The sequence below is a fragment of the Xenopus laevis genome, chromosome 4L, assembly GCF_017654675.1.
Source record: "Xenopus laevis strain J_2021 chromosome 4L, Xenopus_laevis_v10.1, whole genome shotgun sequence".
NCBI lineage: Eukaryota > Metazoa > Chordata > Amphibia > Anura > Pipidae > Xenopus > Xenopus laevis.
In genome coordinates, this window is record NC_054377.1 from 120,294,420 (window position 1) to 120,322,143 (window position 27,724).

Genomic DNA, 27,724 nt, shown 5'->3' on the forward strand with positions numbered 1-27,724 from the left:
ACCCCCCCTTCCTCTCCTCCCTCTCCGGGATTGAAAACACAGAATATCTTTCTAGGCCAGGCTCATGGGGCTTTTTTTTTCTTGATTTTCGGCTTGTCTTTGTGTGTAAGCTCTTTGTTCATTCCAGGTGAACCGAAATCATGTGATATGAAAGGGGACAGAGCGGGTTATTATAAAGGGTTTTCGGGCTCTGCCGAGGGCTGTCAGTGAGAAGATGCGAGCTTGGGGGAAGCATTGATATCTGCCTGCGGGGCTGTATCATCAGCCATCTCCTGGCATCACCACTATCCCTGTGAATGACATATAGACAAACACCCATATATCATATGGGATAGACAAGTCTGCTTCTATCCAGACATCCTACAATGTCTACTTGGATTATAATATGGAACCTGCAGTAAGGAGACGGCTGCAATTCTTGGATCTCTGACGATCATGTAGCTGCGGATGGAAATGAATGCATCATCATATAGATATATGTATGTAATATATGTTGACTGTACATCCGATGACCAAACCTGGCCGTGCTCTAGTGGCAGGACTGCTGACTGTGCCACAGAAGATACTTTAGAAGATAAAGTCATGCCATTCTGCTTCTTTGTGGTCTTGGACAGATGAACCTTCCTCCAACTTCCAAAGGTATATTGGAAAGTGCACCTATATCATTATATTTGGTTGCCAACCTGTTACTTTACTTGCATATATATATAGATTATGGGCCCTTCATTCAGCAACTTTCTGCGACCCTCTGTGTCATTTGGGAGTGGGAGGAGCTATGGAGTCTTATCAGTGATATGAGGGTATGTATACATTTCATTATGTGCAGATATTAATGCCATTCATTTACAGTCAGACTCGTTGTATTGAATGGAAAGCACATAAATTAAGGAAAGAAGATTTCCGTGTAGCTGTGCATGGGGCATATTTAAGGTATCCCTCATTAAAGGTGATTGCTGGCTAACCTTTGCTCACGTGCATGCACAGTAAATACATTCTGCATGTATTTTCAATCTACCGCATTATGATTATGTACAGACTCAAGCTACATTTATTACACATTTCATTTTAATGATCTGCTAACTATTCCGGCAGTAGTGAAAGTCAATTCCATACATCCAAAAATGCCCCTTAAATGGAATCATTCATGGGCCACACAGGTATATTGCTTCCAAAATAATTCCCCTTCAGAAGTGAGACTAATAAAATACATATTGAACTTAACATTCATTTTTTTTGGCTCAGTACTGCACAATTCATCTTTCAGCAGTGCCCCCATTTAAATGGCAATTCTATGGGAGTTTAAGGATGTGTGCAGTTCCTCAGCAGCATTTAGCTAAGACAGTTTTTAGCTCCTGTCTCTCATCTAATGTAGACAGAAGATCAATAGATTTACTCTATCTTACATCCAGGAAAACCTGCTTTAGGCAACCATTAATAGACCAGAATTTGGCAATGCACAGGTGAGACAATTATACTATGTCTTTTTAAGGGGTGAGCCAGTTACACTATGTTATTATAAGGCAGTGTTCCCCAAACAGTGACCCGCGAGCAACATGTTCACTGATGTTGCACCCAGTGGCCTCAAAGTAACTGCTTATTTTAGAATTCCAGGTTTAGAGGTAAGTTGTGGTTGCACAAAACCAGGTGTACTGCTGAACAGAGTCAATCACAGCACTTATTCAGCACCCCAGGAACCTTTTTCATGCTTGTGTTGCTCCCCAACTCTTTTTAAATTGGCATGTGGCTCAAGGGTAAAAAAAGCTGTTGACCCCTTGTTAAAGGGCTGAGCCAGTTACACTTTAATATTCTTGGGAATCTGTTTAAGCACAAGCCAGGCAGTTACACTGTCATTCTAAGGCACCTGCTTGAGCACAGGTGAGACAAATAGACTTTGCCAGGTTATAAATTCACCAGTGTTTAGGCAGGGATGGATTCTGCTTCTGGCTCTGGTTCTGGCTATTAGAGATCCAGGAGGGCTAGTATGAAGATTTAAAATCTAAATCCTGGCAAGTGTTCAAGTTATATTTAGAAGTGTTTGGTGACCGTAGGTGAAAGGGAATTTGTTCTCTGTGAGTGTTTTTCTTGCTCTTATCTTTTAATGCAGAGTCCTTATAATTAATTTATAGTTTACAGGTAACTGATATGTAAAGGATTTGTTTAATTCTTTGTTCAATTTCCTTTAATATTCGATAGCTCACATGATGTCTCTAAACATATATTGCTATGGTATCACAAACTCACATTAATTTGCTACTAGGCTACCACAACAAATAAATGCATTTTCCTAATATCATTATACAGGTATGGGACCTGTTATCCAGAATGCTCAGGGTCTCGGGTTTTCCAGATTACTGATATTTCCATAATTTGGATCTTCTGGAAAATCATGTAAATATTAAATAGACCCAATAGGCTGGTTTTGCCTCCAATAAGGATTGATTATATCTTAGATTGGATCAAGTAAAAGGTACTGTTTTATTATTACAGAGAAGAAGGATATCATTTTAAAAGATGTTGATTATTTAGATATAATGGAGTCTATGGGAGACCGCCTTTCTGTACATCTGAGCTTTCTGGATAACGGCATTCCGCATAATGGATCCCATACTTCTAGATTCTTGTATAAGAAGTAACAATATTTTTGTTATTTCGCATACCACCCACCCACACTCACATTTAAACTAATGCTGAAATCCCTGCATCCTACTATCATCTGTTGTCTGCGACATTCACTTAAAGGCACAATGATGATACTATGCCACACAACTTGTATTCATTTTGTAGCAGCCTATAAAACATGCCACAAGTACTGCACATGCTGCAAACTGGAGCATAGAATGTCCATTTAGGAGTCAATGGGATCTGTGTTCAGTATGATACAAGTAGTCTGCAACAAGTCACTCGTGTGACATAGTGCCGCAAAGTGAGTTTAACTAAATAAACAAGTGGCCTACAGTGACTTCAGGACAGTTACTGAAGTGTGTAATGTCCCTACATGCTATATGACTAGTTGTTGTGATAAGCCATTGAGTTTCTGTTGACTAAGTCTAAGAGGGTTAGGGAGACTGGACAGAGAATCAAAATAGGCCCTGGCATTTCAGATACACAGAGGTCCAAACAGCCCCCAGCAGCCCAATAAATAGTGCTTGTCTATGGCATCATAGCCTCTCTGGCATTTGCCAAAATCCACTGATTGCCAGTCCAGGCCTGAAGGCTAGAGATGAGGGGGCGTTGAGCACTGCAGGAATGTTAACAGAGAAATAAATATATAATTGTTGGAAGGATAACAAGGTGGACAGACCTGTTGTATGTACCAAATATATTTAACAATGTAAGCTGTTGGTTTTAGGGCCTTTACATGTAGGTAATTACTCTTGCGTTCCAGCACAAGGTAGTTTGAATTAACAGATTTGTTCCCATACATTGGGACGCAAGAAAAAGCCACCACCCAGGAACACAAGAGTAAATGTCTGTGTTGTTGGGATCAGAAGTCAACATTATTGACAAGAGGCCTCTGTGGTACTGGGGACCTTGGGCAATATCCAAATATCAGCCCTGAAGGGCACAAGTCTGGTGAGTAAAATTCTATCAAAGACTGTTTGATTAATAGCGGTTGTTAATTATGCCGTGTTTTCATCCAGCAAGATAAAGTCTGATGGAACCTGACAGATGTTTTTTTTTACATTGAAATACATTGGCTTTCAATGCATGAATTAAAATACACCATGCGATCTTATCTGGTGAGATTTTACATTACAGGATGGGCGATCTGATATTGTAATATCCCACAAAATCTCGTGCTGTTGCATGACAAGATTTTATTTATTTGTCTGACCCACAAAATCTGATCCAAATCTCCCATGTAGTTTAGCCCTTAGTTTTCTAAACCCTATTTCCCATCACCCCAGTCAGGCTCTAGTAAGAGGAGCTGTGCAAAAGCTGGAATCTATGATTTGAAGATATGTAATAATGGCGTTGTTGTAAAAGTTTAACTGAAATATAAAGCATTAGAGAGATTATTATATGATCCCCTTATATATTTATTATTATTATAGTTATCATATCACCCCTTAAAGGAGACGAAAAGGCTTGGTGCACTTGGGGGTACCAAATGTTAGGCACCCCAAGTGATTGTATTGACTTACCTGAAACCCAGGGCTGGTGCTCCTATCAGCAGGAAACTGCACCGGCCTGGGGATATACTAGTGAGCACCACTATTTTGATTTGTTTTTTAACATATTGACATATTAAAAGTTAGTAGATACTTAAACACCTATGATTAAGTACCAGAGGGTAGGAAACGCGTATGTTAGGTGGGTCTCATGGGGTCAGTATGTAGTAACTTTTAATATGTCAGTATGTTAACTGAACACTTTTTGGACTTTTATGGAATATGAGTCACGGGACATATATCTTTAATAAATAGTTATTTAACGGTGCCCTGGGAACTGGGGCAAGGTCCTGGTACTCTACTGCCCCATATGGCCTGGCAGCATAGACCACCCTAAATTATCTTGATTTGTTTTCCGCCTTGCCTTTATGTGCAGTTTTTTGTAGATCAGAGTGGAAATGTCCAAGGGTATGAATATTTATGCAAGGCACTGGCCATTATGATTGGCTCATGCAGGTGGATCCTTCTATACAGTCCATGTGGCCATTTTCCTTGTATTAGGCAGAAGGTATATGGTACAGTTCAACATCAACAACTACAGGTCAACGCTGGTGCTTTCAGGAGGTTCTCGTTGTAGTCAATGACAGGGGCAGTTTCTGGCGCTTCTCAGTAGCTGAAATCCATTGATGTATGAAACCCCCCATGAGCTTCCAGCATAGAATGCCAAAGAAAAGTGATGCTAAGAGATAACTATAACTGTACTTTGTAGGAGGTATGTACAATAACTGTGCAGCACCTGCTGTCCGTCTGTACTGAGTTAAATGCACCTGCCGCACATCTGGAACTAGTTGTCGGCTTGGGAAATAGCTGCTGGTGCTTGGCTGTTTATATTGGCTCATTATACCCTGTGTCCAAGAGCAGGAGGTCATTTACTACATCTGGAGAGTATCACAGATAAACAAACCTACTCCTCTGCAAGGCTCATCGTACCCAAGGCACTTTGTCCGACAGCAGAAAACAGCAGCAGTTAAAACACTCCTGTCTGTCTGTCATCACTCCTAATGTTATTTAAAGAAGTGGTTCACCTTCAAACTAACTTTTAATATGATGTAGAGAGTGATATTCTGAGACAATTTGCAATTGGTTTTCATTTTTCATTATTTGTGGCTTTTGAGTTCTTTTCATTTTCTATTTTTTTATTCGGCAGCTCTCCAGTTTGCAATTTCAGCTATCTGGTTGCTAGGATCCAAGTAATCCTAGCAAACATGCATTGATTTAAGCGAGAGACTGGAATACGAATAGGAGAGGGCATGAATAGGAAGATAAGTAATAAAAAAGTACCAATAACAATAAATGAGTAGCCTTAAAGCATTTGTTTTTAGATGGTCAGTGATCCCCATTTGAAAGCTGAAATGAGTCAGAAGAAAAAGGCAAATAATTCAATAATTCAATTATGAAAAAATTTGCTTAGAATTGGCCATTCTATAACAAACTCAAAATATACTAAGGGTCGAATATCGAGGGTTAATTATATATCGAAATATCGAAGTCGAAGGATTTAGCGCAAATACTGCGATCGTACGATCAAAGGATTATTCCTTCGATCGAACGATTAAAATCCTTCAAATCGAACGATTTGAAGGATTTTAATCCAACGATCGAAGGAATATCCATCGATCAAAAAAACTTAGGAAAGCCTATGGGGACCTTCCCCATAGGCTAACATTGACTTCGGTAGCTTTTAGCTGCCGAACTAGGGGGTCAAAGTTTTTTTTAAAGAGACTATCGAATGGTCGAATAGTCGAACGATTTTAACTACGAATCCTTCGATTGGAAGTCGTAGTCGAAGGTCGAAGTAGCCCATTCGATGGTCCAAGTAGCCCAAAAAAAACTTCGAAATTCAAAGTTTTTTTACTTCGAATCCTTCACTCGAATTTAGTGAATCGGCCCCTAAAAGTTAATTTAAAAGTGAACCACCCCCTTTAATAGAAAGTGGCTTAAAAAATCTTAGGAGCAGGGGGGCCATTTGACTGTTACTATTCTCCAATTCAGGGGAGCTCCCAGTCAACACACTGTATACGCCATTAGCATAATAACGCGCTCATCATTTCCTAAATAATGTTATTCAAGCAAATATATGAAAAGTAGGGGAGTCTATATATTTCATAATGTACAGATAAATCATAGGAACTTGCCCCAGTTCCCAGGGCATCAACAATTAACTATATATATAAAATATATGTTGATTATGTCCCATGACTCAGTATTAATTAAAAATCAGAATTTTATAAGATATCACATTAAAATGGTATATACTGACCCCATGGGGTTAATTAATATTGAGTCATGGGACAAAATCGACATATAGTTAAATGTTATGCAAGCAGCAAGACATCCGTCTATGATCAATGATTATATTAAAATAGGAATGTCATAAAGAAAACTATGGAGCCTACAGGGAGGCTGGAGGCCATAAAAATGACCACTTGTGTGGCCACATCTTGCTATTGGACCTCCAGCTGAACATCCCTGTTCTATAAAGAGGGTGGTATATTTGTGGATTAGGCACACAGCAGAGGTGGTACAGACTCTCCCAGTTTTCAACAGAATACAAATATAAACCAGGGATATCTGTATCCAGAGAATCCTGGCAGTTGTAGGTTAACAAAAGCGCATCCCTTTGCTAGTAAGATTATTTGCTTGCGTCTCATTCTGCCTTGTTTTGCAACCATTTCTGGCAGCAGATTTCTACACAGATTTAGTGCTTGGGGGCATGAAGGGTTAAAACAGATGATTTCTTGACTGTTAATTCTGTAGGCAGCTGGGCAGAACAAGGGACCCATTCTACCAGCAATGAATTCATAGCAGGCTCATCTCTTGTGTCACCCATTCTCATTGCATCTCCATGGGAGAACACTCTGGGCCCTACAGAGCCCGGGGCAAGACACTGAGCCATTTTGGCTATGACAAGGAGGAGGTGCCAGTAGAGAGCTGTAGAATGGGAGAAGGAGTCCTTAGGAATGTGTCTGAGTGTCTCACAGCTGTGTCCCCAAGGTCTTTTTTTATAGGGACGATGAAAAATGGCACATTGAAAAAGTGCAGATTGTTTTCCCTTAGTTTAAGTATAAACCCGTGTCCCTCCAGTTGCACCCGTCTGCATTGTGTTCTTATAGGTCTTTTCTACTTTTTCTTCATGGGCCACGTTGGTGCTGACTTCTTAGGGCAGACTCCCTCCCTGCCATTTTATAACAACACTCAACTGCAGTTTCACATTCTATAATCAGTTAGGTTTGGCCTAAAAGGGGCATTACTCATAAAATGGTGGTTCACTTTTGAGTTAACTCTTATGATGTAGAGAGTGATATTCTGAGACAATTTGCAATTGGTTTTCATTTTTTATTATTATTTGTTGTTTTAGTGTTATTTAGCTTTTTATTCAGCAGCTCTTCAGAGTACAGTTTCAGGAATCTGGTTGCTAGGGTCCAAATGACTCTAGCAACCATGCATTGATTTAAATAAGACTGTTATATGAATAGGAGAGGGACTGAATAGAAAGATGAGTGATAATTAGTACAGGTATTGGACATATTATCCAGAATGGTTTTCCAGATAACTGATCTCCCCATAATTTGGATCTAAGTCTACTAGAAAATCATGTAAACATTTAATACACCCAATAGGCTTGTTTTGCTTCCTATGAGGATTAATTATATTTTAGTTTGGAAGTAATACAAGGAACTGTTTTATTACTATAGAGAAAAGGGCGAGTCTATGGGAGACGTCCTTTCCGTAATTCGGAGCTGTAGCAGTAACAATAAATTTGTAGCCTTACAGAGCACTTGTTTTTTAGATGGGGTCTGTGACCCACATTTGAAATATGGAAAGAGATAGGGCAGGACTATGTGGATGTTTATGGCGCGATCCGACACTCTGCGACCAAATGCCTGCGCCAGAAATAAGGTAAGAGATAGAAATGTCGGATGAAGTCGCAGCGTTGATCCAACACAACACGACTGTTGGATGAAAACGCAGAGTTCCTCCCTTAGGTGGGGGTGATATGTCTTAATCAGGGCCGTAACTACAGATGAGGCAGACCCTGTGATTACATTGGCCCCAGGCATGTAGGGAGCCCAGTGTGGCCCTAATTAATGAGCAATTTTAATATATCTTGATAGGCTAGGCCAACTTATCAATATTTTGGGGCCCAAAATTTAACTTGCTGTGCAAATTAGCATCTAGTTACGCCACTGGTCTTAATATCCTTGGTAATGGGCTATTGTACAATAACAAGACCCCTTTCCTTTATTAACAAAGAAATCCAGTGCAGAGAATCAGCTTGATTGATTACATGCTGCCATGTATTTCTGCATCCCCTGATATACAGGCACTTAAGCAGCAGCACTCATACACAAAGACTTGCTACATTTACAGGGAGAGAGCAGAGCTTTACTTGGCTCTTTTAAAATGAAGGAATTGATGCCTTGTGGCCTGTGGCCTTTCAGCAGGGCACAGAGTAGGGTCACCCAGCTGCAGTACCACCACACTGACATTTCTCCTTCCAGCCCCGTGCATTAAATTCTTCTATTGTCTCCTCCAGTTTTTCTGCTTTCCCCTGTTGACAGCAAATGCCGATTGGCAGAGAGCAGGCGGAGAAGGGCAGGGAGGGGGAGCAGAGTGCTGGCACGCAGCACCTTATCAATGCCCCATTGTATGAGCAAGAGCATTAATTCTAGTCCCCAGCTGTAATGGGAAAATAACTACTACATATTTCTGTTAACCCACCTAGGCAGTGCTCGCAAGCAAAACTATCCTGGTGGGTGAAAGGTAAGTGACCAGATCTTTCCTCCTTTAATGTAGGATAGCTTTAGAAAAGTCTAAACACAAACCATGATTTTCACCAGGGATAATGTACTTTTTGCAATCCAGCTGAGCAGAACTGTAGCTCCCAGCATCCACCCACCGCCTAAAGAATTCCTGAGAGTTCTTAAAGTCCTTCCTCGGCTGGAGTGCTAAAGATGCTTATACCTGCAGATTTGAAAAGGTTGGTCTGGTCACCTTACGATCATGTAGAACAAATGCTGGCACGAATTGGACCTAAGTCAAAAAATCCATCTTTTTAAAATGTATTCCCTTTTTCTATGTAATAATAAAACAATAGCTTGTACTTGATCCCAACTAAGATATAATTAATCTTTAGTGGAGGCAAAACAATCCTTTGTGGTTTATTTAATGTTTAAATCATATTGTAATAGACTTAAGTTATGGAGATCCAAATTATGTAAAGACCCCTTATCTGGAAAACCCCAGGTCCCAAGCATTCTGGTTTACAGATCTCATTCCTGTGTATATCTTTTACTTATAAAAGTAGTTTTTAAGAAACTGAGATTCCTTACAGTAAGGTAACCTTGCGCGTTTCGTACTCAAGTGTTTGTAAACACGAAATGTGTAAGGCCGAGGACACAATAAACTTTTTCTACCCTCTTTGAACAACCTGGTGGAAGATTGCCTTTATTCTGAGTACCTGCTCCATTGAAATTTTCGGTTTGTCCGCTCCCCATGCTGAAGGCTCAGGGCGGTGCACCTGGGCCACTTCCAAAATGTGGTGAGTGAAAACTATACTTTAATTGGGGACCCCCATCCCAGTTTATCTTATCTTATTGCTCAGTTAAAAGTTTTATTAACAAAAAGTATTACATCTCATTGTGTTACAAAAAGCCTGATGCGTTTTGTGCCCCTCCTGGGCACTAAATCATAGACTATGGTCACCTTACTCTAAGGAATCTCAGTTTCTTAAAAACGACTTTTATCAGTAAAAGATATATACAGGAATAAGATCTGTTAACCAGAATGCTTGGGACCTAGGCTTTTCCAGATAAGGGGTCTTTACATAATTTGGATCTCCATAACTTAAGTCTACTACAATATGATTTAAACATTAAATAAACCCAATAGGATTGTTTTGCCTCCACTAAAGATTAATTATATCTTAGTTGGGATCAAGTACAAGGTACTGTTTTATTACTACAGAGAAAAATGAAATACGTTTTAAAAATGTGGATTATTTGGATAAAATTAAGTCTATGGTAGACGGCCTTCCCATAATTCAGAACTTTCTGATAATTGGTTTCTGGATAACGGATCACATACCTGTATAATTATTTTTTCACACACCAAAAGTATCTACTTCTAATTAGTAGAATTGGCTATAAGATTATTAGCACATTGCTGACATAGGTGTATAATAAGCACATGACTAGGAAATCTCCAGCAACAAACATTGGGATTAGATTGGGTCATAGTGAAGAGCTCAGCATGGCACCATCATATAATAGCAATTTTCCAAAAACTCATTTGTCAGTTTGCTGCCCTGCTAGAATTGCCCCAATCAAATGTAAAGCTGACCTTATACATAAAGATCTGCTCATTTCATGAGCTCGCGAAACAAGCTGACATTTGCCTGACTGCCAAATTGCAGGGCTGCCTTGTGTGGACCACATTAATGTGCCCAACATGATAATTTTCAGCCAGATATCTGTTAGGGAGACCATCTAAAAGGGCCCATAAACAGGCAGAGAAGCTGCTAAGTGGGTCTGAAACAGCCAAATCGTCAGTTTAAAGGGGTGGTTCGCCTTTAAGTTAACTTTTAGTATGTTATAGAATGACCAGTTCTTAGCAACTTTTCAATTGGCCTTCATTTGTTATAGTTTTTTTTTTAATTTTTGAAACATTTACTGTTATTGCTACTTTTTATCCCTCGTCTTTCTATTCAGACCCTCTCCTATTCATAATTCAGTCTCTTACTCAAATCAGTGCATGATTGCTAGGGTAATTTGCACCCTAGCAACCAGACTGTTGAAACTGCAAACTGGGGAGCTGCTGAATAAAAAGCTAAATAACTCAAAAAAACACAAATAATAAAAAAATGAAAACCAACTTCAAAATGCCAAGCAATATCACTCTCTACATTATACTAAAATTAGCTGAAAGGTGAACAACCCTTTTACATCTGCCCATGTAGGACCAGCTTAAGTGAAGTGATTGTGAAGTGAAGTCTAGGAGCAATAACAGCTTATTGGTGACAAGTGACAAACTTACACAAAGGGATCACCAAGTGCTAAAGTGGCAAGTTGCAAAATTTCCCTGGAAACAATTTCAGGACAAAAACATGGGTTTTCATGGGTGAACTGCTCCATGCTTGTTATTGATCGTTATTAGACGTTATTGGACTCTATTGCACTCTGGAGCAGTGGAAGAATTTTCTCTCCCTTTATTTCAAAATGTTAACACTCCTTTGTCTTAATAAACCCCTTTAGTGAGTTTTCTGCCAGGGATACAAGTTATCACAGGGGTACTGAGACTAGAGACCTGCGTCTGGGTGGGTAACCACTGATTACCCACAAATTGAATGGCTTTCAGGGTGGCTGATTCTCTAACTGCGCATTAGGTCCACATGTACTCTGCCTGGATACCTGTGTAAAGTGCAGGATCTAGTCCCCCCCCAATGAAAAAGGATTTTAATTCCCTGACCTTGTTGTGGGTATGGTCAGGTAGTGGGTCTGGGGAAGAGACATAGGGGATTGGTGTAGTGATGTGTGGGCCGACCCGATACCCGCGGGACCCACGGGCGTGTTTGGGTCGACCTCGCACTGCTCCTCGTGGGTGGCGGGCGGGGAGAGCAGGAAAAAAGCTCAACCCGCCACCCGCGCCAACTTTAAATGCCAGCTTCCGACTTCCAGGTTCCAGGTTTTATAGTCTTGCGTCTGCTCACCCCGCTCCTTTTGTAATGTCATTGTGACATCATCGGCAGGGCGGGTCGGTGTGGGTCTATAAAAGGACCCCAGAAGTGCAGGTGCAGGCGGGCGCGGGCTGGAGCAGGGTGGGTTAGGGTCGGGTGCAGGTCAGGAGAACCCTGACCCGCACATCACTAGATTGGTGGTTGGGCTCTTGGTCGGGCACAGGTCTGCTTGAACAGTCCCATGCAGGACCTTACTGAACTGGGTCTACTATTATTTAAGTCATCATATCCGGGTATATCACCTTTAGGCTAGGGCCAGACGGGGCCAAAATCAGCCTTGTGTCGCCTCCGACACGAACACACTCTGCAGATTTCAGCAAAAAAATGTTAGACTTTTCGGTTTGAGCCAAAATCCGCCGAGTGTGTTCATGTCGGAGCCGACACAAGGCTTCCAGACGAGAACAGAGAAGAGGATTCTGCTAGCGTTAAGGGGCTAAAATCGGCCTGCGGATTTCAGTTGATTTCGGCCCTGTCTGGCTCTAGCCTTAGGCTGATGGAATAAACATTTGTACCTGGTGGAAAGCACCACACAAGAATTATCCATTTCTGAAGCCATTGTTTTAAAATCCTGTATAATGGTAAATACCTGCAAGAGTAAGCTAATGGAGCTGTTTGTGGACAATACTGGTGACCAGCTCAAGATCTACTGGTAGATCACAATCGACTTTTATCACAATACACCTAAAAACTTTTGTGAGATTATGAACCTGCATTATGGACATTCACAGATATTATTAGACTTATGGCTCATTCTAAACAACTTTTCAATCGCCTTCATTTTTTCTTTTTTTACAGTTTTTAACTATTTGCCTTCCAATGGGGGTCACTGACCCCATCTAAAAAGCAAAGGCTCTGTAAGAATACACATTTTTTGTTACTGCTATGTTTTATTACTCGTCTTTCTGTTCAGGCTCTCCTGTATTCATATTCCATTTTCTCTTCCAAATCAATGTATCGTTGCTAGGGTAATTTGGACCCTGGCAACAAGATGGCTGAAAATGCAAACAGGAGAGCTGCAACATATAAAGCTAATTAACTCAAAAACCACATCATACAAAAATTAAAACTATTTTCAAACTATTCAGAATATCACTCTTAGGGTTGCCACTTGTTCGGTTTTGACCCGAACAGTTCGGTTTTCCTAAGGCCTGTTCGGGTCTAAACTTTCTGTTCGGTTTTCAGCCTTCGGTTTTCAGCCTTGTGAAACCTGAACAATAATCTGGCTAATAAATGAAAGACATATAAATATTATTTTACTCACTTCAACATGGCTTAGTTATTATCAAGTGCAGTTAGTTTCTTTTTATTATAGAAACAACAAAGTAAATCGATCAAATGCACGAAATGTTATTTTTTAATTTGGCCATTGCTGTATTTCAGAGCTTTCTGGTTAACTGAGTTCTGTATAGGGTTGCCACCTTTACTGAAAAAAAATTACCGGCTGGTGGGGGGCGGGCACAAAAAGGGGGTGGGTCATGACGCAAAAGTGGGCGGGGCTACTCAGTGTGCCGCGAAAGGGGACGGAGCAACATCGCCCGATGTCAAGAACACTGCAAAAAAGGTAAGTTCTGCGCGAATTGGGGACAGGCCGAGGGCTTTTTTTAAAGGGTATTACAAATTACTGGCAACTGCATTGCCGGTAAATTTGTAATACCGGCCCCGGCCTTGGCAGGTGTTTCACCGGCTAGGCCGGTAAAATACCGGCCGGGTGGCAACCCTAGTTCTGTATAATATAATAGAATAGTAGAGTAATATAATAATTATCTCATATATGTAATTTAAGGTTTGGGTTTGTCATCTGGCAGAATATAGATAGAGATAGGGTTGCCACCTGTGTGGTTTTGAACTGGATATCTCCGTTTTTCAGTTCTTCAGTGGTTTCGTGAAGATATTTGCCAATGGCAAAATGTAAAATTTCATTGGAAATTCATACATGGTGAGTTATTCTGCTCATCATTACATGTGATACTCGTGTACCCCAAGACACTGAAGCTGCTCATACACCTGAAGATGCGCTCGTTTGGTGACTACAAGACATTTAAGGAACAATAGCACCAAAAAATCAAAGTGTACCAAAGTAATTAAAATATAATTTACTGTTGCCTTGTAATACTGTTGCCTGGTAAAACTGGTGTGTTTGATTCAAAAACTATACAAAAGTTTATACATTAAAGCTGCTGTGCCATTCAACGCTGAAAAAAGGAGAAAAGGCACAGGATTGTTTAGAACTTATCTGTTATCGACTGAGTGTTCTGTGCTTGAATGGCTGCCCCCATGCTTTCACAGCAGCTTGTTTATATGAACTATAGTTGTGTTTCTGACGCCAACCCACCAGCTGTACCAGTGCAGGGCAATAGTACATTATATTACATAGTTACATAGTGAAATTGGGTTGAAAAAAGACAAAGTCCATCAAGTTCAACCCCTCCAAATGAAAACCCAGCATCCATACACACACCCCTCCCTACTTTCACATAAATTCTATATACCCATACCTATACTAACTATAGAGTTTAGTATCACAATAGCCTTTGATATTATGTCTGTCCAAAAAATCATCTAAGCCATTCTTAAAGGCATTAACAGAATCAGCCATCACAACATCACCCGGCAGTGCATTCCACAACCTCACTGTCCTGACTGTGAAGAACCCCCTACGTTGCTTCAAATGAAAGTTCTTTTCTTCTAGTCTAAAGGGGTGGCCTCTGGTACGATGATATTGTCATGCCTTTCAAATACTTTAATCTTATGGTGTTACTGTACTCGATTTTTCTACCCTAAAACGATCTTCGTAAAAATACTTAGTTTATGTTTCAGTGCTTTGAAATAAAAACATTGCCGGAAATAACATTTTACTGTAGGATTTGTTTTTTAGTAAAATGAAAGAACTGGCCAAGGAAGCAGCGGTTGGAAAGGCCATAACATATTAAACACAAGGGTGCAGAAGGCTGAACAATAAGGTCACTTTTAAAGGGGAGGGGAGCTTAATACCCGAGAAGGAACTTTTTATTAAAGTGGCTTTAGATCCTTCACTTATAAATGAGGTTGGATTGATTGACATATAGATTGAGCTGCTTATCCCCAAAAAAGTCTATGCTTCGCTGATAACAGGGCACCCTACTAACCCAGAATCTGCATTTTCACAGGCAAATCCAAGTTAAAGAGTTTATTCTGATGCCACTGATGTACAGTGGTAAATTTAGGGGAGATAAGACACAGACTGACACGATTGCTGATTCTCTGACTGATGATAAAATAAATGTACTATTCAGGGATGTAGTGAATAAATCTGTTGCAGTTCTCTGTTTCGTTGGTTCTGCAGCTGAGTGAACTGATAAATAGTCTCTTCTTGTTTGTGCCATAAACAGCTCCCCATCCCTCTTATTCTGCCCTTATGAAAATGACTGCAGCTGCAGGCTATGTGAATAGGTTTCCATGCTATCTTTGAAGGCCCAGGGACAAAGGGACCATTCTCTGCAGGACCCCAGACTGCAGCTGGACGCATCCCCCCTCCCTTTTGGTCCTCTTTTCCTTATCACTGCTCCAGACATGATGGAGATCTGCATTCCATTACTCCAAGGTTAGATTGAGAGCATGTCTCTGTTTTGGTAGTTGGGGCTTTAAAGATGGCTGTCAGTAATGGTTATACACTGCCTTTTTTTTATAGCAGCCATGAAGCACATTAATAAAAGGGGCACACTGTCCTCATTGGGATATATGCAGGCGTATGACAATAAAAGTGTCTGAAAAACCATGAAAAATAGTTGGGCGTCTGAAACAATGACTCTACAGGTGGCTTAGACTGGGCCTAAATTGTAATGCAATATTCTATATCAAAGATTTTCATCCTGTGGCTCATATGCTCTTACTAAATAGCCACTCCTTTTAGATAATGAGTTGTAGTCCCTTAAAAGCTGGTTATCCTCAGGCTCATGACTCTACTTTGTGTTATTTATATGAACTCAGATATTTTACTATAGACATTATAATTTGCTGTGCTGTAAATATTCCCATCAACCCTACTATCCCTTTATATCTCACCATATTAATGTCCGTCCAGAGGAACTATAACAATACAGAGAGAAGAACCAGAGTATAGATGGTGGCTATTCAGGAGGTCCAAGAAGGGGCATAAGGAGATGAATATGCTCCAGAGAGTATTGTATTTAAAGCCTGTCCTAAGTACAAGGCTCACTTGAACCTATAAGCACGTGTTGTGCACTCAGTTTTCAATATGGAACAAGGCTAAGAATGCAGCATGCACCGCCCTTATTGGTGAAATGCAAGTGTATAAAGAATTGCATGGCTGGAATTAGTAGTAGGTGGTAGAGGAGGCCAATAAAAGGTAAATAAAAAGAAATTTACACAATTGGCAAATTTACAAAAGAATTTAATTTGAAGTCTAGAGGAATTCTTAGCAATGGCACAGGCATGGTCCCATCTATTTGTGACCACTAGGTAATTAGCTATGCAGAAATGTGCAACACTTCTTATAGAAGAAATGTTCAGTGCGTGCAATAAGTTGTGCCATTTTAATGCACTGCCCAGGTAAGAAAAATTACATGGAAAATGAATGTATGGCGCAGGACTTGAAAACGAGTCTGAGAGGCAAAGGTGAACACTATGCGTTGCAATGCCTGAAAAATATACTCTTGTCCAGTGATCCCCAAGCAGTAGCTTGCGAGCAACATGTTACTCACCAACCTCTAGGAGGTGATTATTTTTGAATTCCAGGCTTGGAGGCAAGATTTGGTTGCATAAAAATCACGTGTACTGCCAAACAAAGCCTCCTGTAGACTGAGAGTCCACATAGGGGCTACCAAATAGCCAATAGCCACAGCCCTTATTTGGCACCCCAGGTAGTTTTTGCATGCCTGTTTTGTTCCCCAACTCTTTTTATTTTTGAATGTGGCTCAAGGGTAAAAAAAGGCTGGGGAACCCTGCTCTAGAGGGCTGTGTGCAGAGGATATTAATGATGGCAGAATCTCAGTCCTTCCATAGATGCTATCATCATTTTGGTTATTGGTTGGTTATATTGGTTGCATAGGGATGACTTAATAATAACTGTGCATGTGATCATATTGCACCCAAATACTCTTTTTGTCTTGATACATATTGCCTGGTGGTGCATAACAAATTCCTCCCATTCTTTCAGCTGAAGCATGAAGACACAATGTTTAGTATTTCAGCCTTGAAGTGCTGGTGTTTTGGAATCATTTCCACCATCTGCATGGAATTTATATATCTTTTTCTGGATTCTGTCTAGTTGCTCATATTTCTTCCTACATTCAAATATTATACTGTGTGTGTTTTCTTTTTCTAACCATGGGAGGAAGATCCATTGTTGAACTGGGGTGCCAGGGCCTCTAGTTTTCTTTCTTTACATGTTATCATATGTAATTTTTTCCATTTCTCCTCTTTGTTTTCATACATAAATGGGAAATGACCATCATATAGGTCTATAAGGTCAAATGGTTGGGTGATATCTGGGCCATTTCAGGAATTTTCATGGTACCTTGGTGTGCCAATCTGACACTGGGGAGATGTAAACATTCTGAAAGATTCTATAGAAACCCTGTATAAAATGTTTGCTCTATATGAACAAAGGATTATAAGTAGAAAATACAGGCATATGATCAACAGGTATGGGACCTGTTATCCAGAATGCTCGAGACCTGGGGTTTTCTGGATAACGGATCTTTCTGTAAATTGGATCTTCATACCTTAAAGGAGAATTCAACCCTAAACTTAAAAAACCCTACCCCCCTACCCTACATAGACACCCTTCCCTCCTCCCCCCCGGGCAAATGCCCCTAACCTTTTACTTAACCCTTCGGTGCAGATTCAGGCATCGGAGTTCACGGGTGAGATCTTCTTCTCTTCGGTAATCTTCGGAATGAGACAGCATGTCGCGCATGTGCAGTTGGAGCTATTTTCTGTTTCGCGACAACTGGGCATGCACCGAAACTCACAAAAATTGGTCTCATTATGAACACTACCGAAACGGCTAAATCTGCACTGAGGGGTAAGTAAAAAAGTAAAACACTTAGGCTGGGGGAAGGAGGGAGGGGGTAGAGGTTTTTTACGTTTAGGGTTGAATTCTCCTTTAAGTCTACTAGAAAATCATGTAAACATTGAATAAACCCAATAGGCTGGTTTTGCATCCAATAAGGATTAATTATATCTTAGTTGGGATCAAGTACAAGGTACTGTTTTATTATTACAGAGAAAAAGGAAATCACTTTTAAAGATTTGGATTATTTGATTATAATGGAGTCTATGGGAAACAGCCTTGCCATAATTCGGAGCTTTCTGGATAACGGGTTTCCAGATAACGGATCCCATACCTGTATAATCCAGAATGCTTGGGACCTTGGGTTTATCTGTCTGTAATTTGGATCACCATACCTTAAGTCTGCCTAAAATAATTTAATCATTAAATAAAATCAATATGGTTTCGTGCAGCTTAGGTACAAAGTAGTGTTTTATTACAGAGAAAAAAGGAAATAACTTTTAAAAAATATTTGTTTAAAATGGACTCCATGAGAGATGGTCTTCCAGTACTTCTGAGCTTTCTGGGTAACAGGTTTCTGGATAGGGGATCCCTTACCTGTAAACTGTTATTAATTCCTTAGGAATATGGCTGGATTCAGTAGAGGCAATCTCATTTGATTTAAAGAAAAAATTAAAAAGAGGTGCATGTGAAGAGGGTGAGTAGATGAAGGGCTTTAGGGTGGCGGCAGAGAATGGGCAGAGGACAGAAGCCTGGTGAGTACAAACATCCTGCCCTGAGGGAACTTCTCCTTGTTTACTAGAGACTGCCAAGAACACCATGTGACTGTAGCCAGGAGCTGAGTTGACGGAAGCAGCGCAATGAAATGCGTAATTGTTTTCGAGCTGTGACATTGTGTGGGACGGATGCACAGGACCACAAAACAGAGAGATGTCAGCATCGTAATTTAAAACCCCCAGTTTCACTTGGCAAATCCATTATATTTATTTATCAGTTCTGTCCCATTGTTTCACCTTCCTCATAGAACATTTCTGGCCATTAAGTCATTTTCCTCCAGGGGGAAGCATTCCTTTGGAAACATATTTTAGTGACAGTGTTATTCCCTAAACTCTGGAAATTAGAGAGAGGATTAATAACCTTTCTACCTTGCTAACCTTACTTACCGGACTGCTCATTGAGTGTAATAAATATATATATATATATAAATATGAGAAATAACGTAACGCAATAATTATGGTCCTGGTGCATAAAAAAAATGACAGAAGCCGGTTAGTTTGGGGTTCAAGGGGGCAATTTCCAGGGCAATAAGATATATTTATTTTCCAGCTTGTAGTAGCAATAAATCCCCAGTTTTCTCTCTGTCAATTGTGAAGAGCTATTAATGGACCCAGCTGTATGTGCAGTGATGCTAAATTATTTGCACATTTTGTGCATATTGATGCTGTTCACTAAGGGTACTTGTGTCCAAACATGCTCCTTGCACTTCCGTATAAAAACATAGTGATTCGAATTCATAAATTGCACTTTGCACACCGCCCTGCACAGCGTCAGACTGGGTGTCCAGGACCCACAAGGGCTGCAACCACAAGGCCCCTGTCTCCTGAATTCTGCCCTCCAGCTCCATCTCCATCCCTGCCGCCCGCCATGCTACTATGCTGCATTGCATGAGTTTTACCTCAACTCTTGGTGAGAGGGAGCAGCAAGTCCCCAATGACATGGGGAGCAGAACTGGGTCACCAGGACCCACCAGGTTTCTTCCCGGTCTCCGGCTGGCCCAGCATAAATGACCCTTACGGTCTCCACGTTTGAGTGTTTATGTGTGTGTTTGATATGTATGTACAATATTAAAAAAAGAGCTTAACTGCCCTTTTATTAAATTAGATGTAGGTGTATGTACTGGTCAATTTTATGTTGCGTAGCTGAATTGTTTTTGGTGTTTTTCCAATTCATCTCTTATATTGGTTATTGGTTGGCTTGCATGTAATTCTGTATGTTCAATGTATAAACCCATTTATTGTACAGCTCTGTGAAATATGTTTGTGCTTTATAAATGCATGTTATTAATAACAATAATTCCCTCCCTTTCCTCTGTAAGCTGCCATGTCATGTTCATGTGTTTGCTTTCTTGGTAGACTGAGGTAGAAGGTAGGAAGTAAAAGAAAGGAATGGACCCTACAATGGAAGATGGTTGTATCTAGTAGGCATAGGATATAATATATAATTAGCTTAGGAGAAGAATGGTGCTACAGGTAGAAGAGTAGCATTTGTCTCAGATATGAAATGAGAGAGATTGGATTTCATGTGTATAGGGACAATAAGGTTTAACCACAAACGATACTGCATATATGATCGGTCGTTGACTAGAAGGAATACGTTGCTCTAACAAGTCGCTCTCTTCTGAAACCGCAACAGTTAAAGTGTGGGAGGGGAGAGTGCCAAACTATTTTGGAGATAAGCCTCAGAACTTTTCTCTAGTTACAAACAGAGCCCCGGGGCTTTTGGTTATGTCCCCCTCCGCCTCCTCTGTTCAGCTCCCCCTCCCTTCCCCTTTGCTTCACTCCATGAGCCACAAAGGAGTCTTTTGTCCCTTGTGATGTGTATAATGTGGAACAGCCAGCAAATCACATTGTGGTTGAGGCAATCTGTGGATGATACAGGCCCTGGGGCCAAAGGACACCTTCCTGCTGTAATGAGAGAAAAGGTGACCCTGTCTATAGGCCTTCTAATCCATTCCTGTACCCGGAAACATGCCCATGCATATAGGTGTCACCCCTCTGTCCTTGCACCCTCCTTAGCATTGCCCTCTTTTAATACTGACATTAGGTCACATTGTTCCCACATGAAACTGGCTATTTACCTTCTAAAAAGATCAGAGTTAGTGGCCCACAAATTTCCTACGAGCAAATTACACTTAGAACTCTTCATATTATATTGCTACTTTGAATGTGCATGAAACGCACTACTTTGATTTGACTATTATCTCATATGGATCCAATCCTCAGCTTAGAAATTGTATCTCATTTTGGGCTGCACAACACTTGTTCCAGCCTCTAAAGTTATTCTTCCAAGGGGCCATTTACGAGTGCAACGTGCAATTTTCACTTCAATTGTTGCATCAAATAAAACATTGCCACTGTTGGAAATGGAGCTTCAGCCACATGATTCACATTAAAAGTCAGGACAGAACCATTGGCACCAAGAGCATCTTTGCGGAAATCCAACGAGCAGCTTTAGACACAAGTACAATTAATGAGTGTAAATTTACACAACCACTGCACTTAAAGTTGCGCTATCGCAACTGCACTTCTGGTTGTAGATTACTCCTCCAGTCTTTCTTAACTAAAGGTCCTTGGTCAGAGTCTGTACGTGCTTAGCTTGGGAACCAAGTCATGAGTTGCTGCAGCATAAGAATCCACATTATAGCTTTAAATTACACATTGATAAAATAAAATGATCAAATTATCTCTTAAAATGGGGGGGGGTATATGTTTTATAAGTGTTGCAAGGGTTATTGAAATCATTAATGAAACAAATGTTTTAGTTGGAATTAAAGATAAGGTACGACCCTAAGAGGCAGATTTCGAAAAATGTGAGATTAGAGCTCACCACAGAAAACCCCACTTTTATTCATTCCTATGAGATATTTAGAAGTGTATTTATCAAATGGTGAACTCTAACTTTCACCCACTGATAAATACACTTTCATAGGATAGGACTGAATGTGGTTTTTCTGTGACGAGCTCTAATCTCACATTTGAAAAAGTTGCCCCCACAGTGCAGGCCAATGAATATTTCAACCTGTGTACTTTGGTTTTAATAAAACATATGAATCCAAAACACTGGTCTGGCTCCTGGGGATGAGTCAAGAATTGCTGCTCTACAAAAGTAGTTTGTGCTAGTCAATAATGTCCATGCTGCAACTTTAGTCTTGTTTAACCTAATCTGGTTTACACACTTTAACAGTAGCCCTTTGGAGTGGCGGATTAAGGACATTTGAGGCCCCTAGGCTACACTTTCCACAGGGCCCCCTTCTAGGGTACAATGTTTTTTTCTGGTATGGTCCAAGCCACATCTTTAAAAAAAAGCTGTCCTCCACGTAAATACTGTAGCGTTTACAAGCTTAGGCAATAGCACATGACGCCATGGCGCGGATTGTGCCGAGACCCTGAATGGCCACGGGCACCTGCTGCTAGATAGCTGGCTTAATATTTTTAAAAAAATTCTGTTTATCTTAAAAAAATAGCAGGTACGCAGCTATTGCCTGGGAGTGGGACCAATGCTGAGCCCAACAGTGGTGCACAGCACAGCTAGCTGTACCTGGCTGATTCAGCCTGTTTGGGCCTGGTTGAATTTTTTAACTGATCTTTAAAAGGCTGCAAAGCACTGCTGGACTGGGTGCTGCCGTCTGCCCACCCATGCCTTGCTGCTTTCTAGCTGGCTGGGAGACAATTTAGGCAGGATTCAGGCAAGATATAGCTGATTTAGGCAAGAAATGGATTAGATTGCGTGTCTTCTGCCTGTGCGCGCTCAACTCTCCAAAGCCGAGTGTGACGCATCTGCTTCTGTGCACACCAGTGATGTCACTGGTGCTCGCCAATTCTGCCGAAGACAGCCCGGCTTTAGAGAGACTTGCACACTAGGGATGTAGCGAACTGCCGATTTGGTGTTCGCGAACGCCGTTCGCGAACACCGGCAAAAAATGCGAACGTTCGCGGACAATTCGCGAACTTCGAACACCCGCTAAAATCGTTCGATTCGAACGATCGAAGGATTTTAATCATTCGATCGAAGGATTTTCATTCGAATCGAACGATCGAAGCCATTCGATCGAATGCTTTTCATTCGATCGAATGCTTACAATCGTTCGAACGAATGGAAATCGTTCGATTTTTAGCGGTCGAAGGAATTCGAATGGTCGAATGGTCGAACGATCGAACACGAACTCAAAATGCGAACGTTCCCAAACGTTCGCGAACATTCGGCGGACGCGAACGGTCGAAGTTCGCGCGAACTAGTTCGCAGCAGAACAGTTCGCTACATCCCTATTGCACACACATGGCTCACATAGATATGCAGCACCCGGGCGCCTTCCCTACATTTTATCCCAGGCAGCAGCAAGCATCGGCAAACACCAGGCAGCTACAGTGGACGGAGATTTTTTTTTTTTTTTTTTAAAGAAAACAAAATTGCAAAAAAACCAATGGGACCCTGACCACTAAGGGCCCCTAGGCTATAGCCGAGGCTAGCCTATGTGTTAATCCACCCCTGCTTCTTTGGACTGATCTGTTAAACTGGATCTATCTGCTGGCATTTAGGGCTGCTGGAATTGGCATAATAAAGATAGAGCCTCATTGAACTAGAATACATTTTCCCTGCTTTAACACCCAACAATTCACAACTCCACTGTAAAGAAGTCATTTCAATTAGTATTTATCATTCTGTGGGCCCATCTACCTTCTGAGGGGATCTTGCAGATTAGGAGGGGTTCAGGCAATCCCTTTGCTCCACCTGCCTTATAGTGGCTTCTGCTTTTATATGAAAACGAAACCACTGAAACAGTAATTTTGTTGACATTTTTAAGGTAACTCTTCATGGGACTATTTCAGGCTCCTTAACCCCACATTTGTAAGTATCCCAAAAATGTGACCTCCCAGTTCCAGATGCTTTCATTGTTATCATCTGCAAAAGCTTGAGACAGCACTTGTCAGGTGACTGCTGGAAAATTCAATAACAGTCTATGGGAGATAGTTTTGTTGTTCCCACTTTGGCCTACTTTCTAAATCTTCGGCATGAACATATTTTGGGCAGTCTGTAAGTTGAGCAAATTTTTGTCTTGTTAATTGCCCCATAGGTTATAGCACTGTATAGGAAAAATAGGCATGTATTATTTTAAGTTGTGTTCAAAACAGTGCTGATGGGACCATGTTGGTTCCTAAAAATAATGGGTGAGCTAAGTCGGGGGATGGGATGGAAGGAATGCAAAAAGGGGGTTATGGAGAGGAGGGTGGGCTGGGGTGCTTGTGAGGCTAAATTAAATTCTGCGAGGTCACATGCTCAGCCTGCTTTCATCTGTTTTTTGGTTCCCCCCTTTTAGAGAACAAGGGACTGCTTTCATGGCCAGGCATCTGAGTTGGCGGGACACAAGGCCCCCGGCTTCTTCTCCTTGCTTTTTGACAGCGATGTTCTCACTGTTAAGCCCAAGAAGGAAATAAATATGGAAAAAAACAGAAATATGTAGCGCATGATTCCATGGGTGATTCACACAGTGCTCTGCAGGAGGAGGACATAGGGAGGGGGACAGGAATAGACTGCTCATCCTTCCGTAGGTCATCGTTGTTCTTGACTATTAAGCTATCCACAAGGCGACCTGTGCTCCCTCACCCAGCACCTGCATCATATTGATTCACTATAACAGTCATGGAGGCTTCATTATGTGGCACTTGGTGGGCTGACTTGGACAGGCAACTTCCAGCATCTCCAACCATCATTGTTTTCCTAGGATTCTCAGCCATTTCTTATGAGATATGGCTTGAAAAGAGAATAGAGGGTTGCCAGAAGTTCTGATCTAGAAAGGAAACAGCAAACATTAAATTAGTGGTTGCACAGAGTCACACCCTTTTCCCAATGGCCATTTGACTAAAATGCTGCATCTCTTGCTTTTAATAGAGTTGTTGAGACCCTGGTGGACTTGCGGCCTCTTGTGTTTAATAAGGACTTGAAGCATTTTAGCAAAAGGCAGAACTATAGTTAGGATTGGCACCAGCAAGAACATATAGTTATTAGGTAAAAAATGATAGGCAGTCGTGGCACTTCCGATAGAATCACTGTCTTTGCTTTTCTCCTTAGTCATCTTCAGACTCTCCCACCTTTTCATGGACACAGCCAGAGTATCTCCTTTACTTCTCAATGGAAAGTGATGACCATTATGTAGGGCATTTTGACTGTGACCCCATAGGCAGTAAAAAAACAGTGGTGCCATAGCCCTCCGTTATTTGTCATGGATCTGCTTGAATGTTCTATATGTATTGGCTCTCAGGACCAGACTGGCCTTTCCAAGTACCAGATAATTTACAGATGGGCCACAGATAAGGAAAATTCACATCAAGTGAATATGACACGAGTGGCTACATCTATTTGTTGTCAGAGTGGGCCCACCTTATCAAGTTCCTGAGATCCTGTTGGTCTCTGTATAATAAATAATAATAATAATGGAAACCATTGTCATTTTCAGATGATTTAAAAGTAAACAAGCAATACAATTGTTCTGAACCGTTCTATAGTTCACTGATGAGACCTAACCTTGAATATTGTTTTTGGAGGCCCTCTCAATAGAAAGAATTTCAATTTCAACAGAAACTGTCAACTTATGACCTTAGCGCAGAGACAGGAGACATAATAGGTTGTATTATAGAAAAAGAGGAGTTCAGAAAAGAGAACGCTGGCTATAAACAGGGCACACAACATATTTTGACAAATATAAATCTATAAATCTCATTATAGGAAGGATAATACAGTGAAAACTAAATTTTACATCCCCTAAGTTTTCACACGTTACAATGTTTTCATGTGGTCCCACCAATATATAGTGCATGAAACATTTCCCTGGATTTACATTTTCCCAGATTTTACACCATTATTTTCTGGTCCATTAAAAAACATTAAAACAGGGATTCTACTGTAAATATAAGGAAATAAACGTCTGAAATTAAAACCTACAAAGGATAGACCTTAAACCCCCGAATTAAGGATTTAATAAGGGGACCAGATCAGGTTCTTTTTTGTTTCATTGTTTTCTTTTTGATGAATTGTAAAGAAGTCAAAGCAACGTAGGGGGTTCTTCACAGTGAGGACTGCACTGCCGGGTGATGTTGTGATGGCTGATTCAGTTAATGCCTTTAAGAATGGCTTGGATGATTTTTTGGACAGACATAATATCAAAGGCTATTGTGATACTAAGCTCTATAGTTAGTATAGGTATGGGTATATAGAATTTAATTAAAAGTAGGGAGGGGTGTGTGTATGGATGCTGGGTTTTCGTTTGGAGGGGTTGGACTTGATGGACTTTGTCTTTTTTCAACCCAATTTAACTATGTTACTATGTAACTATGTAACTATGAATAGTGTGACACTTTCTCCATCACAGGGCGTGTATTATTCAATATCAGTGGACTATCAAAGGTAACTTTCATGCAAATATATCTCACACATATTGTTTGTCCATATATTGCAATATATTTAAGCTGGCCAACTATATGTCAAAGTCATCCCTGGTCTGGCCAGTCCTACGTTCAATTTTCATCTGATTCGTTAAGAATTCGAATAGGAATCAAATAAAAGTTGACTGTAGGAACTGGCCACACCGGGAATGACTTTAATGTAGTTGGCCAGCTTATACTGCAATATATGGACAAACAATCCCTTTAGATATATATATTTCCCTGATGAAGGTTCCAAGAAGGAACCAAAACGTAGGATCACAATAAACCTTCATGGTTTCACTTCATTGGACTGTTGCAATTTTTTCCTGCGAGTGCCGTCTCTGTCTATTGATATTTTAGGCAGTACTGCTACCCCATCTATGCACTACCTTAGTTGTTTTCCTCTGTTGTGGAAACACTGGAAACTCTACTGTTTTGGAAACAAAACATTATTTTATGGCCCCAAACATCTCTCCCTTTCCCTGTTCTAATATCTTTGACACATAATTACACATTATATATTCTGCGCTGTTTTCAGCCTCTGTAACATAATTACATAAAGAAAAGTTCAACCCTTCCCAATTACCCACGGTGCACATATACACATACTTACATTTATAACCTGTATAAGGATATAATGAAACTGAAGGACAGATTACAAAGAGTGGTGGCAAATGGAACATTTATTCTGGACCAGTGTTGTTAGTGGAGTTCCGCAGGGGTCTGTCATTGGTCAAGAGGCCACCCCTTTAGACTAGAGGAACAGAACTTTCATTTGAAGCAGGGTAGGTGGTTCTTCAAGGTGAGAGCAGTAAGGTTGTGAAATGCTCTGTTAGGTGATAATGATTATAAGTGCTTTTAAGAGTGGTTTGGATAATTTCTTGTTCAAGTAATGGATATAATGCTTATTCAAGAAATCATCTAAGCAACACTTAAAGACATGAATAAAATCAGGCATGGCCCCCAAGTGACCAAAGTGGCCAATGCATTTTTAAAGGAGAACTAAAGCCTAACTGAAGACATAGGCTAGAAATGTTGTACATTATGTTTTGTGCTTCTGTACCAGCCCGAGGCAACCACAGCCCTTTAGCATTAAAGATCTGTGTCTCCAAAGATGCCCCAGTAGCTCCCCATCTTCTTTTCAAGTTGGAAGCAGAGGGGAAATAATGGTGCAGTGCTCTGGAGGAACACCCCATGCCTAAATATTGATGAATAGAGGCTCCGACCTGGGGAAAAAAGGATGGGATTTAAGTTACTAGTGGGTGTCATTATCATTTTTAAAACATTGTAAAGAACTGTAATACTATTTATCAAGTATCTGGCCTAACTATTGATATGTGAAATGTTCTTGTTTAACAGGGCACCAGCTGGATTTTTTCCTGAGGTTCATATGGATCACTGATTTTATAAAGGCATTTACCATGGACCACACGTGGCATACTTATGGACATTGCCACCATATAGGACTTTGCAATCCCCTCCACATTCCCTGAGAAAACGTGCGCTATATTTCAGAATAAATCCTGTACAAGTAAGATGGAGCTGTATATGCTGATTCTAATAAAGAGGTGGAACACTGTGCTGTGGTGTCCCACATTTGATACCA

The 27,724-nt window shown here is 40.7% G+C and overlaps 1 long non-coding RNA gene across 1 annotated transcript; it reads left to right on the forward strand.

The window, feature by feature from the left end:
* The first annotated feature begins 52 nt into the window (after window positions 1-52).
* LOC108714543 lies at window positions 53-27,724 on the forward strand. Its single transcript, XR_001935378.2, has 2 exons — window positions 53-639; window positions 27,478-27,724. It is a non-coding gene; the product is annotated as an uncharacterized LOC108714543 (long non-coding RNA).